At 61.0% G+C, this 15673-nt stretch overlaps 1 protein-coding gene across 14 annotated transcripts in view; it reads left to right on the forward strand.

The window, feature by feature from the left end:
* The window catches only part of RBFOX3 (RNA binding fox-1 homolog 3), a 139198-nt gene that overhangs the window by 67294 nt on the left and 56231 nt on the right, over positions 1 to 15673 (forward strand). The window lies entirely within an intron of this gene.

The raw sequence follows: 15673 nt of genomic DNA on the forward strand, positions 1-15673 counted from the left end.
TTGGGGCTGCTCTTGTCCCAGCTGGCAGTGCCAAGGGGAGTGCCTGGCAGGAGGAGTGCCCGTGGGGCCGTGCAGCACCAGCAGGGCTGCCCGTGTGGGGGCTGTGTGTGCCCCCCTCTCCGTGCTGCTCACTGCACACTGGCTCCTCCGCTCTGCCCCAGCCCCAGGTGCCTGCTCAGGAGTCACGAAATGGGAGCTTGAGGCTCCTCGCCCCTTGCTGGGGTGCAGGTTGTCCAGACTGTGGGATTAGAGTGGCCGTGCAGATGGATTGCCCAGCTGCATTAAGCAGTTCAGAGGCAGCAAAGGCAGCTGAGCTCTGTGCATCACCTTGAAGCTCTTTTTTTTTTTGTCTTTAGAAAACTTTGGGTGGATGTTATTGCTCATGAAAGCAAGGGGCTGATCATGCTGGGAAGGAGCAGGCGTAGTGTGGGCTGGCACTATTATGCAAGCTTCCCACATGCCGCTGTGCCAGTGCACTCCGTTCCAGAACAACAGCACGCGTCCGTGTGCCAGCCCCGAGCCACCCCCGGGTCTGCCGGAGCAGCGGGTCCTGCTGTGCCCACCTCGCCCTGCCCGTGTCCTGCCCACACCCTGCTCCACCTCCTGTGCCCGCCCAGCCCCAAGCCAGCCGCCCCACAGGTGGGCACTCTGGGGTGAAGGGCTGCATGGCCCTGCCAGCCCCGTGGGTGGGCAGTTTTGGGCAAGTCCCATGGATGGGCAGTTTGAGGGGAAGGGCTGTGTGGTCCTGTCCAGCCCCACATCACTCTGGATCCAGCTGTTGTGAGCATCCTGGCTGAAGTGGGAGTGCTGGGAGTTTCTCCAGGACCTTGTGCTGCACTGGGGCTGGGACTGCGCTGCTTTTCAGGGGATGGCAGACAGGTTGTCACCCTGGCCATAGTGCAGTCGTGCCCCTGCATCGGGAGGGCCGTGCCTTGGCTGTGGGGTCTGTACAGCCATTGCTGCCAGCGCCTGGCCCACAACCATTGGAGCTCAGGCCACCAAGCCTCTTCCTTGCACAGCTTTGCTCCCTGCTGCTTTCCTCCTCCTCTCCTGGAGCCTGGCTGGGCCCTGTGTGAGGCTCGGGGCCGCCGACCATGGGGTGTGTGGGTGCTGGTGCTGAGCTTGGGGCTCACTGGGCCGGCGGGGAGCAGCCTGGAGCCAGAGCAGCGCCCCTGCAGGAACCCTCCCCATCATCCCCGGGCCTGCCCGAGCACCCCCGGGAGGAGAGCACTCCTTCAAGGAAGGCTTGGAGATGAGCAATGGAAAACATCTGACAGGGGAGCCCTTGAGGCGCTTTTGTTCCAGCGAGTGGGAGTGTGAGATCCGCTCAGACATGAAAGGCTGAGCAGCTCCGTCCCCAAAGTCACGGCGGAGGGGAGGACGGGGGGAGTGCGGCTGCACCGGGAGGTCAAACCGGGAACGGCTGGCACCGGGATCCCCCCTCCCTCCCTCCCCTCCCTTTCCAGCAACTAAATTAGGTCACACTTGAAAGTCAGTTTCTTGGCTGTGGATTTAATTTAGCTTTTCCAGGCTAGTTATCATATAATAAATTCCAGGAGATTTATAGAAAACATGCCCAGGGAGGCTTAGCCAGTGTGTAACAAGATTTGTGCCTCTTTCCTGCTGTTGAGCAGCTCTGGCGAGCGCAGCGCTGCCGGCAGATGTGCGGGCAGGGCTGGCAGCCCCGGCGGAGCTCCCAGGGAGACGGGGCAGCCCCAGAAACGGGCCGGGGGCACGGGGGGGTCCCAAATGCAGCTGTGCTCTGCCCTGCCTCCCCACCAGCCGTAAATCACCCGGAGCAGGTGCGTCCCCGTGGCCGTTCATCACTTGTCTCCTCGCCCTGGCTCAGCGTGGGCAGTGCCCATCCCAGCGGTGCCAGTGTGTGCCCAGTGCCTGCCAGAGCAGTCAGAGGGGGCAGACTGGGGTGTCCCGGTGCCTTCCTGCTCGGGGGGTGACGGTGTGTGGGGCGTCCCTGCTGGGGGGTACCTCGTGCCCTCGCTGCCCTGGCCCCCGGGGCACGGGCACCGTTTGGTAGAGCTGAAATCGGCCTCTCGTGGCTCTCCCCGCTGCTGGGGCGGGTTCTGCACCCCGCGGGGAGAGGCTGAGCAGGGAAAGGCGCTGGAGTCCGGAGGGATCTGTGGCCATGGCAGCGCAGGAGGGCACTGCCGGCGCTCCGGCTCCGCTGCCTGCTAACGCCGCCCAATTAGTGTCTGATTAGTCACTCCGCGTGTTAAGGCATTAGGAACAATTAAGGGTGAGAAGAGTTTCCAGATGTAGCGGCAAGCGCTGGAGCTGGGAGCTGGCAGCTCCGCTGGCTGCTCCCGTATGGAGGGGATCTGGCACAAGCGGGGTCACTGCGGGCCGTGGGGCCAGCGTGGCAGGGTCCCAGTGGGTGCAGGGGACTCCTCCTGGGCAGCCCTGGGGGCAGTGCCCGCCTCTGCCGTCAGCGCTGCAGCCGGGGCCCCGCAGAGCTGGGATGGAGGAAGCAGCCGCTGAGATGGATGAGGGGCACAGCCAGGTGCTGGGGAGGGACTGACCTGAGCCTCCTCACTTATCCTCCTCCTTACCTTAGGACTAGTATGCGAATGAATTCAATGCGGATTAGAATGAGCAGAATAACAGAAAGTTAGTCTAACTAAGACGGTTGATTTCAGCTCAATAAATTATAGCTCCCACCCTGTAACTTTCTTTATGTCCTACCTCCACCTAAGCTTCTACTCAGCCTTCACCCTCAGCAGCCTAGGCCCAGCCTTCCACCTCCCTGGGGCTGGGTTTGCCCAAATCAAGTATTCATTTACTGCTGCAGCTGGGTGTGGGTCTGTCCCCAGTGCACCCACCCTGTGCCATCCTGGCGAGCCACGGGGCTGGGGAAGCGCCCGGCTGTGAGCACGGGAGTGTCTGGGACGGGCCATGTGGGGGACAGCTGCTGTGACAGAGACGGCGCCGTGCTGTGACACTTTTAGGTGCGGGAGAAGTAGCACGAGCAGAGGCAAATGTGACTTCAGAGCCCAAATGCAAGTGGGTTCAGCTCCCCAGAAACAGTGCAGGGGGAGGGACCTGCAGCTGCACTTCCTGGGGATGCTGGGGTGCTCCTGTGCCTTTTTCCCCTCATGCAAGGTGGGCTGCACTCCCGCCATTGCCCCCCACCCCATGGTACTGGAGAGGCCACCAGCCCGGGGTCGCAGAGGTGGCTCTGGCAGCACAGGCAGTCTCTCCCCAGCACCAAACACCTCACCCTGGGTGAGCACTCTGGGAGGGTTCCCTGACAACCCTTGGGTGCCCTCGTGGTGTGCAGGGTGTGGGGGCATCAGGGGGCATTGATGCTGTGGTCACCCCTTGTGGACCAAGGATGAGTGAGCACCATGCGATGCTGGCACGCAGCAGGGCATGGAGAGGGGCACAGTGGCCTTCAGTGCATAGAAATCCTTTCTGTGCTGCTCTCCCCAGGGCGAGGAGCAGTGCGTGGACAGATGGTGTTTTTGAGTGACCTTGTAGCTCTGAGCCGTTCCCTCGGCTGCTGAGTAACGCTGGGGTGGGAGCGGCAGCGGTGCCACAACCTGCTCGGCCCGCGGGAGCCTGGCGGGGAGCCAGGGCTGGGGTGAACCGGGGGATGGAGCCAGAGCCCGACAGCCCTAACGTGAGGGCTGCGGGGAATTCAGTGTGCACTGCCATCCCTGGCTCCTGTGGCTGCGGGAAGTGTGTGGTGTCGGCAGGGAGGCTGATCCGGACTCTGGCTGCGCCTCCAGCCCATGTCCCTGGCTGTTCCTCGGCAGTGGGATCACTGCTCTGAGCTCCAGGATCAGGGATCACTGCTCCGGGCTCTGGGATCATTGCTCGGGGATCACTGCTCGGTGACCCCCCTCCAGCCGGTCTCCGCGGGATCACTGCTCCGGGCTCTGGGATCATTGCTCCGGGATCACTGCTCCGGGATCTGGGATCACTGCTCCGCGGTCGAGCCGCCCCTCCAGCCCTTGTCCCTGGCTGTTCCTCGGCAGTGGGATCACTGCTCCGGGCTCCCTGTTCCGGGCTCCCTCCCTGTGCTCTCCCTTGGGAAGGGCCTGAGCTCTCTCCAGGAGCAGCTGGCACGGTGGCAGCACAGCCGTGGTGTGTGGGGACGCACCGCGGAGTCCGTGTTGTGCCCAGAGGGCAGCAGGTGGAAAGGCCTCTGCCATGTGAAGTTTCTATCAGAGCTGCGATCCAGGACTGTGGTCCTGAGGGAACAGATCCAAGGGAAGGGAAAATTGCACTGCAAGGTGCAGCTTTGCTGTCGAAGAGTCACCCTGGGCAGGCTCAGCTCCTCTGGCACCCTTGCAGCCTCCTACGAACTCCGTGCGGGCTGCAGCGCCGAGAGGTGTCCTAAATTGGGGAAGGAACAAGGAGCTCTTGGCGCTCGCCTGGAGCATCATTTGCATTCCGGCGCAGCTCCCGGCTGCGAGGGAGGCGGGGGCCCGGCAGCCCGGGGTGAGGAGCGGGGCCGCTGCCAGCTCCGGCTGCCGGAGCGTCCCTGGGGCCGCTGCGGAGGGCGCTGTCACTTGGGCATCACCGTGCACCAGGCTCCTCGCTTTCGTTCTTCTCTCGCTGAACTTTGTGCCCAAGTTCTCTGTCCAAGATTTGTGCCTTTTTTCACACGGGAATGGCCCTTTGGCTTCGGGGCCCTGTGCTGGGATCTCTGATGACCCACGGTGCAGCTGGCTGTGCCCCATTGCTTTGTGCTCTCCGGGGATGGAGAAGGGCTGAGGGGCAGCCAGGGCCAGGCAGCGCCCATGGATGGCTTTGGGCGGTGTGTGGCAGTGTCCCGTGTGTGGCAGTGTCCCGTGTGTGGCAGTGTCCCGTGGGGTGTGTGGCAGTGTCCCGTGTGTGGCAGTGTCCCGTGGGATGTGTGGCAGTGTCCTGTGTGTGGCAGTGTCGTGTGGGGTGTGTGGCAGTGTCCTGTGTGTGGCAGTGTCCCGTGTGTGGCAGTGTCCTGTGTGTGGCAGTGTCGTGTGGGGTGTGTGGCAGTGTCCCGTGTGTGGCAGTGTCCCGTGGGATGCCGGCCCTGCCCCAGGACTGGCAGAGCAGATCCGGCCGGGCTCCTCTGAGCCGGGATGTGCGGAGGGCAGGGCGAGGTGAGCCGGGAGCGTGCGGGGCTCTGGTTTCCCCCGAGCGCAGCAGCTCAGGGCGCGGGACCCCAAAGTGTTGTGGGGTCACTGGAGGGGGCGAGCAGGGGGCCAAGGGCTCTGCTGTGCCCGGCGTGTCGGGGTGAGCGCTGTGCAGAGGGGCAGGACGGGGATGCCCTGCAGTGCTGGGGGCACGGGGTCTGTGCCCCGAGGGGTCCCGAGCAGGACATGGTGCCCTGCAGCACCAGGGGCACGGGGTCTGTGCCCCGAGGGGTCCCGGGCAGGACGGGGGGCAGCTGCGGGGCTGGGGCAGGGTGGGATGAGCCCCGGGGCTGTGCCCCGTGTGCCGCGGGCACTGACAAGGTGCCAACCTTGTCCTTTTCCACGACCAGCTCCTCCCAGTGCCCATTCCCTATGAATTTATAGAGAAGCTTTGATTTGACTCCAGCAGCCCCTCTGTCCTGCTCCTGCTGTGCGCCGGGGCTGCCGCGCAGCACCCGAGCAGCTCCGCTCACTTAACATGCAGCGAGTGTTGTACTCGGAGAAATTTAGACGTAATTTTTTTGTGCTTGCATGTAAATGTGGGTAGGTGCTGTCCTGATTGATGGCAATTAGCATTTTCTAACGGTAACAGATGTTCGGATTGCCAGGAGGCTGGTACCTAACGCCCACACTGCCATCTGTTCTGCTGGGCACTGCCTGGGGAAGCGGCACCAGCGCTGCGGACCTGCGGGGCCGTGCCGGGCTCTGTTTAACAGCACTGTGCAGGGGGGGTTTATTGTGGGTTTTTTGGTGGGGGAAAATAATAATAATAATAAAGACGTTTTTGGGTTTATAAATAGTACACTGTTTATTATGGGATGGAGACTTTCCATCTGAACAGCAGCCTGGATTGCTGCACAGTTAGCAAAACAGTCTGGGCAGTGCTGGGAGCAGTTTTCCAGGGGATGCTTTCCAGGGGGAAGGGGTCGGTGGAGTCCCAGTGGGTGTTTGTCCCACCCCATCCTCTGCTGGCTCTCCATGGCGGCTGCTCGCTGCCTGTGGGGACAAGGGCTCTGCGGTGGGCATCTCTTGTCAGCTCTGCGATGGAAGCAGGGAAACATCTGTGAGGTGTTTGAAGGTGTTTAAAGGTGTCTGAGGAAGAGACCCAGAGCCCTGAGCCCAGTCCCACTGTCCAGGCAGTCCCACCTCAGCCCTTTTCCTCACCCAGTGCCTGTTCCTCCTCATTCCCTCCTGCCTCCCTTTATCTGCAGCCTTTTACACCCAGTTTTCTTGTGCCAGCCTTGTCCTTTTGCATGACCAGCTCCTCCCAGTGCCCATTCCCTATGTATTTATAGACAAGCTTTGACTTGGCTCAGACCAGCCCCTCTGTCCTGCTCCTTCTGTGTGCTCCTGGAGCAGCTCTCCATCCCCTGGCAGCCTGACCCTCCCAGACAGGGTCATCCCATGGCACAGCCGCCCTGGAGCGCAGTGACAGTGACACTCACACTCACAGGCTCACACTCACACGCTCACACTCACTCACTCTCCTCCCAGATGCTGGAGCTGGTGACTCAGAGTCAGCCCGTGGCTGAGTAATGCACTGAGCTGTGTCTCCATGTGGTTCCCAGGTTGCAGCAGATGCTCCCATGCTCAGTGCTTTGGGCTCTGTGCTGCTCAGTCTCAGGGCCTGGCAGCCCCCTCCGGGCTGACCCCCTCCTCCTGCCCCCCATCCCCCTGGGATGCTGCTGCTGGTCCAGCCACTCACATTCCCAGCTTACTGTGGCTGAGCTGCATTGGGTACAGGCAGATCTTAGATACAGATCATGAGGTACATCAGATTTTACCTGTTTGTCGTGTATTTCCATGCTGGTTTTCACTGAGCTCCTGTTCTGCATGGTGGGGGCTCAGGGGTCTTTCCCTGCCCTGGCTCCTCTCGTTTCCATGCTGCACTTTCCAGTGCTGTGGCCCAGTGCAGCTTGACAGGATGTCCTGGGCCAGTTCTGGGGGTTTCTGGGAAGGAGGACGTGCTGTCCCGGTATGTGGCTTGGTGGGGGCAGGGGAGTCGCCACAGTGGGCAGAGGAGCAGATTTGGGATGAGCCAAAGTCTCGTGCTCGTGTGAGAGGTTCAGCCCTTGCTGCAGGGCTGGCACCAAGGCACCTGGTGATGCCTGGGAGGTGTGTGGGCAGAAATGTGGGCTGAGGACAGGGATTTGGGCTGGGGACAGGGATTTGGGGCTGGGGACGGGGATTTGGGGCTGGGGACAGGGATTTGGGCTGGGGACAGGGATTTGGGGCTGGGGACGGGGATTTGGGGCTGGGGACAGGGATTTGGGGCTGGGGACAGGGATTTGGGTTGGGGACAGGGGTTTGGGGCTGGGGACAGGGATTTGGGGCTGGGGATGGGGTGAGGGGCTCAAGTGCTTCTCCCCCACACTTTCATTTTTCCTATTGGAAAACAAGTCCGCTCCGTCTTTGTTTCTTTCCCCTCGCTTTTCAAATTCATCTGGGAAAACTTCCCTTGGTGCTCGCAGAGGTGTCACCAGCCCGACAGCTTGTGCTGCTCTAATAAAATGGCTCCGAAGCAGAGGGTTTGATCTATTTTTAAAGCGAGCTCCGCGCTGTCTCCTCCCGCCCTCCCACTGGCAGCCAAACAGAGCCCGAAGGCTCCTGGGAGCGCGGCAGCAGCGCCGAGCCCAGGCCTGTGCCACGGCCATGCCCCTGCCGTGCCCCTGCCCGTGCCCATCCCTCTCTCTGTGCCCAGGGAACGCTCTGGGGACAGGATGGGGCTCCCTGCGCTGCTGTGTCAGGGAGAGGAGCTCTGTGCGTGGTGTCATTGCTCCGAGCGGTGCTTGTGCTGTATGAATTAACACAGGGAAACTTCGCTGTGCTTGGAAGTTGGGTATTTTCTGCCTGTTTGATGCCCCGTTATTAAAACTCGATTTCTACGAATAACATCCTTTAAATAGAATTCGTCTTCCAGCAATGACTCATCGCAGAGCAGCAGCTCCTCGCAGGAGAAGGCAGCATGAGGGCAGGTCTGGCACTTGAAGCCTTGGGAATCCCCAGATCGGTGCCCGGGGCTGTGCTGTGTGCTGGGGAAGCCACCCCGGTGTCCCTGCTGCCTCTGCCTGCTGCCCATCCTGCTGCCCACCCTGCTGCCCATCCTGCTGCCCACCCTGCTGCCCACCCTGCTGCCCATGCTGCTGCCCATGCTGCTGCCCATGCTGCTGCCCATCCTGCTGCCCATGCTGCTGCCTCTGCCTGCTGCCCATCCTGCTGCCCACCCTGCTGCCCACCCTGCTGCCTCTGCCTGCTGCCCATGCTGCTGCCCATCCTGCTGCCCACCCTGCTGCCCACCCTGCTGCCCATCCTGCTGCCCATCCTGCTGCCCATCCATCCTGCTGCCCATGCTGCTGCCCATGCTGCTGCCCATCCTGCTGCCCATGCTGCTGCCCACCCTGCTGCCCATCCTGCTGCCCATCCTGCTGCCCATGCTGCTGCCCATGCTGCTGCCCACCCTGCTGCCCATGCTGCTGCCCACCCTGCTGCCCACCCTGCTGCCCACCCTGCTGCCCACCCTGCTGCCCATCCTGCTGCCCATCCTGCTGCCCACCCTGCTGCCCACCCTGCTGCCCATGCTGCTGCCCATGCTGCTGCCCATCCTGCTGCCCATCCTGCTGCCTCTGCCTGCTGCCCACCCTGCTGCCCACCCTGCTGCCCACCCTGCTGCCCATCCTGCTGCCCACCCTGCTGCCCATGCTGCTGCCCATCCTGCTGCCCACCCTCCTGCCCACCCTGCTCCAGCTGCCACCAGTGCCCGTGGGCTCGGCCTGGGGATCCCTGGTGCCCTCTGGGGTGTCCTGGAGCCTGCAGAGCCGCAGCGCCAGGGGTGCTGCCCCAGTGGTGGCACCGTGATGGTGGCACCGTGGCGCTGTCTCCTGCCCGTGCTGTCCCCTGGCACTGGGGATGGGGTGAGCTCCCAGAGCAGGAGGCTGCAGGGACTGAGGGTGATGGATCTGTGCCAGGCTGGCTGTGTCAAGCCCTGCCGGGCCGTGGCCAGGGCAGTCCAGCAGCAGGATGTGGGGCATGGTGAGCTCTGCCCACGTGTGTGTGCCCATCCTGCTGGCACTGGCTCTGCCTCTGCTGGCTCCCTTGATGGGGCTTCTTGCAGTGTCAGGGACAGGAACAGGAGTGGGAATTGTGTCGGGGAGAGGAGAGAGGAGGTGGATTTCAGGTGCTCTCTAGATGGGGGATCAGATGGAGTCCAGATGGAGCTGGGATGGATGGGCTGGGGGGCTCCTCCCCAGAGCTGTTTCACCCGCACAGGACAGGTTTCCCCCAGGGAGGAAGAGGAGGGCACAAGCCAATCTCCCAGCCCAGGCAGGGTCAGGCAGGGGCAGCTCCAAGGGGTCCTGAGCTGCTGCAGAAATGAGTTTTTTCTGGCCTCCTCCCTGGGACGCCGCTCGCTCCGGTTCAGGGGCTCGTGCCAGCATTATTATTCTTTCAGGTCTGACATCTGCTGAGGTGACAGCAGCCGGGGAGAGGGAAGGGATTGGAACAAATTTCTCATGAAAAGTAGCTAAGTTGATGAAACCATTACAGTGCCTGCATCCAGCACTCCATCACCGTGACACTCCGGGGACAGGGACAGGGATGGGGACAGGGACAGGGATGGGGACAGGGATGGGGACACAGGGACAGGGATGGGGACACAGAGACAGGGATGGGGACGGGGACAGGGACAGGGACAGGCGCTCCGTGGACTGAGCTCTCTGTCCCTCAATCCCTGTCCCTCAGCTCTGTCCCCTCCCTGTCCCACAGCCTGAGCATCCCACATTTGGCCCTTTCTCCGTGCTGGTGCTGCTGTGGCAGAGCCACGGGGGCAGTGAGCCGGGGCTGGGGCACATGGGGAGAGAACGGGGCTGAGGGCTGGGCTCCAGAGCTGTGGAGCACCCAGGGCTGCAGGCAGGGCTGGCATTAGCCCAGCGAGCCCGGGGGCTGTTTGCCACCGAGGTGATGGTGTTGGTGGTCAGGATGGATCACCCGTGGTTCTTGGGCATCCATCTGCCAGGCTGAACGTGGTGAGGCTCTGTTTGCTGGCCCGTGTCCAGCCAGGCTCCCTGGGCCTTAAATCCTGCCAGTGCCTTCTCCTGCAGAGGTGCTGCTCCAGGGACCATGAAGAGCCATGAGAACTTCTGAAAAGGCAGCTAATCTGCAGACCATGCCTCAGAAATGGTTTTAATTCCTTTTCCACCCCCACAGCCTCCTTCATTCTCAGCTAGAAGTGGTCACCCCTGTTAAGTGCTCGCTCCTGGGCTGAGCACTGAGCTGGTGGAGGAGGTGCTGGGATGTGGAAGGAAAACCCTTTTTCCTGGAGGCGTTGAGCTATTCCTTACCGTGACCTAGATGTCAGTTTAATGCTCCGACAAGTCCCAAGACTCACATATGAAGTTGCCCAGGGGAAGAGGATATTTCAGGAGCACAGAAGCTGCTCAGCAGTGGTAAAGTGCACGAGCTTTCCCTGGCAGGAGCCGTGCTGAGCCTCCGTCTGCTCGTGCCCGCCGTGCCAGCCGTGGAGCGGTGCCCCCTCTCCTCGGGGTGTGAGCACAGTGCCCGGGCATGGGAGGGTCGGTGGTGCCCTGGCACAGCCTGGCAGTGCCCTGCAGAGCCCCTGGTGCTCCGGGGCTGCTGGTGCTGCCTTCCCGGGGTGCAGGAACAGTCCCTGCGCCATCCCCTGGCTCCAGATCAGAGCTGGGTGTGGGCTGCCAGGAGGAGCACGGTGCAGGTGGAGGATGTCCAGTGCCATGCTGGGTAAATCTGGGTAAATCTGGGTAAATCAGTGCCAGTGCCCTGCTGGGTAAATCTGGGCTCGCACACTCACCCATCACTGTCTCCCTGCCCATACCTGGCTGGTTGTGTTCCCCCTTTCTCCCTCACTCCTGTGCTCCTCTGTGCCTGCTGGATTTGGGTGCATTCCTGGGGCTGTGCCAGGGGTGGCCCTGCTGGGTCCCCCCTTTCTGTGCTCGTGCCCTTGTGGCACAAAGCACAATCACAAAGTTGGTGCTTCCATCTCGCGTTCCCTCGCACCTGTGAGTTCCCCTGTGGATGATTTAGAGCTGAAAGCCTGGGCTCTGGCACTGGGAGAGGGTTCCCGAGATAAAATAATCTCTGCCAGCAGCTGAAGTGACAGAAGCCCCATTAACAGCAGCATATGCCTGGGAACACCCGTGCTGAGGGGGAGCAGGGGAGCAGCAGCCCACAGGAAGGGGGGAAGGGGGAGCTGGTAATTACTCTGCTGCCATTGGGATGCTCCTCGCTAATTTACAGCCTTGGTGGAATCAGGATGTGCTTCTTCCTCCTGAGCCTGGGCAGGGCTGTCCCCTGGTGCAGGCAGCCGTAATTATCCACATTTAACTGAGGCCTTCTGAAATGTATTTGTCTTGCAGCATGTGAGTGTAATTGCTGGGAATTCAACAGGAATGCACTTGTGGCTGGAGCAGGACCCCGTCTGACAGGGAGCACATGGAGCTGGGGGTCCCTGGGCTGCTCCTCTGTGCTGGCAGGGGGGACACTGCTGTCGGGTGGAGCTGGGGGGATTTGGGGGTTCTGGGCATCACCACCACCTTCCCTCCCCTGCTCTCCTGACTGAAGTCTGTGCTGATGGGATGGATGTGCTGACAGGAGGAGCCAGGCAGCCTGTGAGTATTCCTGGGAACTGCTGTGTGGCCCCTCTCCAGCACTGGGGCTGGGGGGGTTGGTTTGCCTTGACCTGTGTGTGTTTGGGGACACCAGTGCCACGCTGCCAGTGCTGGGCTGTTCCCAGGAGCAGGGCTCTCTGTCCTGGCATCCCCCTGTCCTGGCATCCCCCTGTCCTGCTGCTCTGGGCTCCAGCCCCAGCCCCAGGACACCTCCACACTGCAGCCCCATGGCTGGGGAGGGTGGGGAGCAGAGCCTGGGGCAGGGTGGGCAGCAGAGCCTGGGGCAGAGCTCTGGGCACTTCTGGGGACCTTTCGGTGCCTCTGAGTTTGGGGTGCTCTGTGGGACACCTGCTCTGGGACACCTGCTCTGGGACGCCTGCTCTGGGACACCTGCTCTGTGGGACACCTGCTCTGGGACACCTGCTCTGTGGGACACCTGCTCTGGGACACCTGCTCTGGGACACCTGCTCTGGGACACCTGCTCTGTGGGACACCTGCTCTGGGGCTCCCCAGCTCTGGGACACCTGCTCTGGGACACCTGCTCTGGGACACCTGCTCTGGGACACCTGCTCTGTGGGACACCTGCTCTGTGGGACACCTGCTCTGGGACACCTGCTCTGGGACGCCTGCTCTGTGGGACACCTGCTCTGTGGGACACCTGCTCTGGGACACCTGCTCTGGGGCTCCCCAGCTCTGGTTGCTGCCCCCCCTCCTGAAGGCGAGCTCCCAGGCGGGTTTTAAGGCACCTGTGCTCCCTGGGGGCCGTTTCCTTGTTTCCTTGCCCGGAGTGGAGGTGACAAACTCATGACCTGGACCTGCTGAGCCTGCCGGGCGCTGCGCTGGGTGACAATGGTGCCAGCTGTCCCCTTGGCCCAGGCACAGCTTGCTGGCTGTCACAGGGGCTGGGGGGCCATCCTGTTCAGGGGAGCTGGCCACTGTCCGTGGCTGTCACCCCCTGCCCCAGCGCTGGTGTCCCCCTTCTCTGTTCGGCTGGGCTGGGGTGAAAGGCAATGGGCACTGAAGGGCAGATGTGCTGGCACCACGCTTGGGCCTGTGCTGGAAAAACACTGGTGGCACGGGAAATGTACGGGAAAGAGCTGCAGAAATGGTTCATGGGCTGGAAAAGCTGCTCTGCTGTGGGAGACAGAGCCTAAGTAGGTTGAACTTTTCATCCAAGAGAAGTTTAAGAGGTGGCTTGACGATGTGGGTTGTTTTAGCTTGTGATCAAGAGATGTCTGTGGGTACACAGCGCTCTAATTTAGCAGGGAAAAGACTCTGAAAGCAGCCAGGCTCTGAAAGCTCCAGAAGACAAACCCTGACTGGAAACAAGTGCGTGTTTTTATCAGGGAAGGTAATTAACCACTGGAATGGCTTAAGCCTGTGGGGGTTTCTCTCTTGCTTGCTGTCTGTGGATCAAACAGGGATATCTGTCGGGGAGGAAGGCAGTCAGTGGCTGAACACAGCCCTGGAGCCTTTGGCCTGTGCTCCAGGAGCGCATTGCCAGGTCCAAGGGCCCTTCTGGCTCTGGGCCGTGTCATTCGGTGTTGGTACTTGAGGGTGCTTGGAAATCTGGGGTGTACAGGAGAGATGAGCACTAAAGCACTTGAAATGAGATTTGGGAGAGCTTCCCTGTGGAGAAGGGGTCTTGTTTTCTCCGGGGATTTTTAGAAGGAGGCAGCACTAAAGTTGCCTTCAAGCCAGCCCCTGCCCTCTGCCCTCAGTTCTGGCCCTGCCCCAGTTGTGTATCTGCAGAAAACCAAAGAAAACTTTCTCTTCTTGACTGTGAAAGTCCCACACTCCAAAGCCAGGCCAGTTTGGGGTTTTCCAGCCTGTTTTTTGTATGCCTGCTGTAATGCCTGTGGCCCGTTGGCACTGCTCAGAGTTATCTGTGACGGGGCAGTGAAACTTCCCAGAGTCAAAGTCAAAGCAAGCTGTGCTCGTCCTGTGCTGGAGCCTGGAGCCTCCCTCGGGGGGGAATGAAGGGAATTGGGGCTGTGTGTGACCCTCAGGGGCAGTGGGATGGAGCTGTGTGTGACCCTCAGGGGGAATGAAGGGAATTGGGGCTGTGTGTGACCCTCAGGGGAATGAAGGGAATTGGGGCTGTGTGTGACCCTCAGGGGCAGTGGGATGGGGCTGTGTGTGACCCTCAGGGGGAATGAAGGGGATTGGGGCTGTGTGTGACCCTCAGGGGCAGTGGGATGGGGCTGTGTGTGACCCTCAGGGGGAATGAAGGGATTGGGGCTGTGTGTGACCCTCAGGGGGAATGAAGGGAATTGGGGCTGTGTGTGACTCTCAGGGGAATGGAGGGAGATGGAGCGTGTGTGTGACCCTCAGGGGAATGGGGAGTGGATGGGGCTGTGTGTGACCCTCAGGGGCAGTGGGATGGGGCTGTGTGTGACCCTCAGGGGGAATGAAGGGGATTGGGGCTGTGTGTGACCCTCAGGGGGAATGAAGGGAATTGGGGCTGTGTGTGACTCTCAGGGGGAATGGAGGGAGATGGAGCTGTGTGTGACCCTCAGGGGGAATGGAGGGAGATGGAGCTGTGTGTGACCCTCAGGGGCAGTGGGATGGGGCTGTGTGTGACCCTCAGGACTGTCTGTGACCCCCAGCGCTGTCTGTGCCACGCTGGCCTGTGCAGCCCCTAACCCTGAGCAGGGGCACTGTGGACAGACGTGTCAGCTTTCAGGAACACATAATCATGGAAAGATTCTATGCAGGAGCTTTTATTGAAGAGCTCTGGGTGTCAGGGATGCACAGACCCAAATCTGACCCGACGTGCTTTATAATCTATCATTATGTAACTTACATATTAATTATTAAACTTGCATTGTTCTACTGTATACATTGATTTCATCCAAGCATGGATTTCTCGTGATCCCCCTCAAACCCCTCACATAGTTTCTCATGATTCTTTAAACAATAATTATATCTAATCACATCTCACAATTATATCATTTATCATATACTGGCTACACAGGTGCAGTTTCACATGATCCAGCAAACACAAGGCCGAACATTTCCCAGGCCCTGCCAAGCCTAACTTTCTTCTAACTCTAACTTCTGCTAACTCTTCTAACATAGAGTTTTCTATGATTTTAAAATCTTTTCCTATCATAGAGATCCGTCTGTCCCGCAGCTCTGGGTGCCTCAGCCCAGCCATGGGCACGGGCAGCACGGTGCCAGGGCAGGTGGGACACGGGCACAGCGTGCCCTGGAGGGTTCCCAGCCCCGTCCATCTGTCCTCTGTGGCAGGGCAAGTTTGTGCCTGTGGGTCAGGGCCAGCCTGCTCGGGCACCTTCGGCACGGTGCTGTGGGCAGGAGCTGCCAGGGCTGCAGCTGGCATCCAGCGTGGCACCAGGGGTGACATTGGACAGCTCCTGTCCGTGCCGTGGCACTGCCAGGGCTGCAGCTGGCACCCAGCGTGGCACCGGGGGTGACACAGGGCAGGAATATCCTCCCCCATGGAGCAGGGCTGGAAATAGCCCCTGAGTCACTCTCTGGAACAGGACCATCTTCCCAGGGATCATCGTTGTCCAAATAATTCTGAGTCTTTCCTCCTCCCTGACTCGTGCCAGGGCAGTGCCACAGGATGGGGTGTTCAGTGCCACAGGATGGGGTGCAGTGCCACAGGATGGGGTGTTCAGTGCCACAGGACACGGAGCTCAGTGGATTTCTGTCACTCCCATCCCCTGGGGCAGCATGTCCCCTCTCCCTGCTGCCAGTGCTCACCCAGCACTCGTGGGCTCCATGCCAGGCTGGGGCACCACAGGCTGTGCTGCTCTTGGTGTTTGTGAGCCTGGAAACTCAGAGATCTGAGCCTGGAAACTCATGGTCTGGAGAAAATCAGAGATCTGAGCCTGGAAACTCATGGTCTGGAGAGCTCCTGTGAAGGCAGAG

The sequence above is a fragment of the Camarhynchus parvulus genome, chromosome 18 (assembly GCF_901933205.1).
Source record: "Camarhynchus parvulus chromosome 18, STF_HiC, whole genome shotgun sequence".
NCBI classification, from domain to species: domain Eukaryota; kingdom Metazoa; phylum Chordata; class Aves; order Passeriformes; family Thraupidae; genus Camarhynchus; species Camarhynchus parvulus.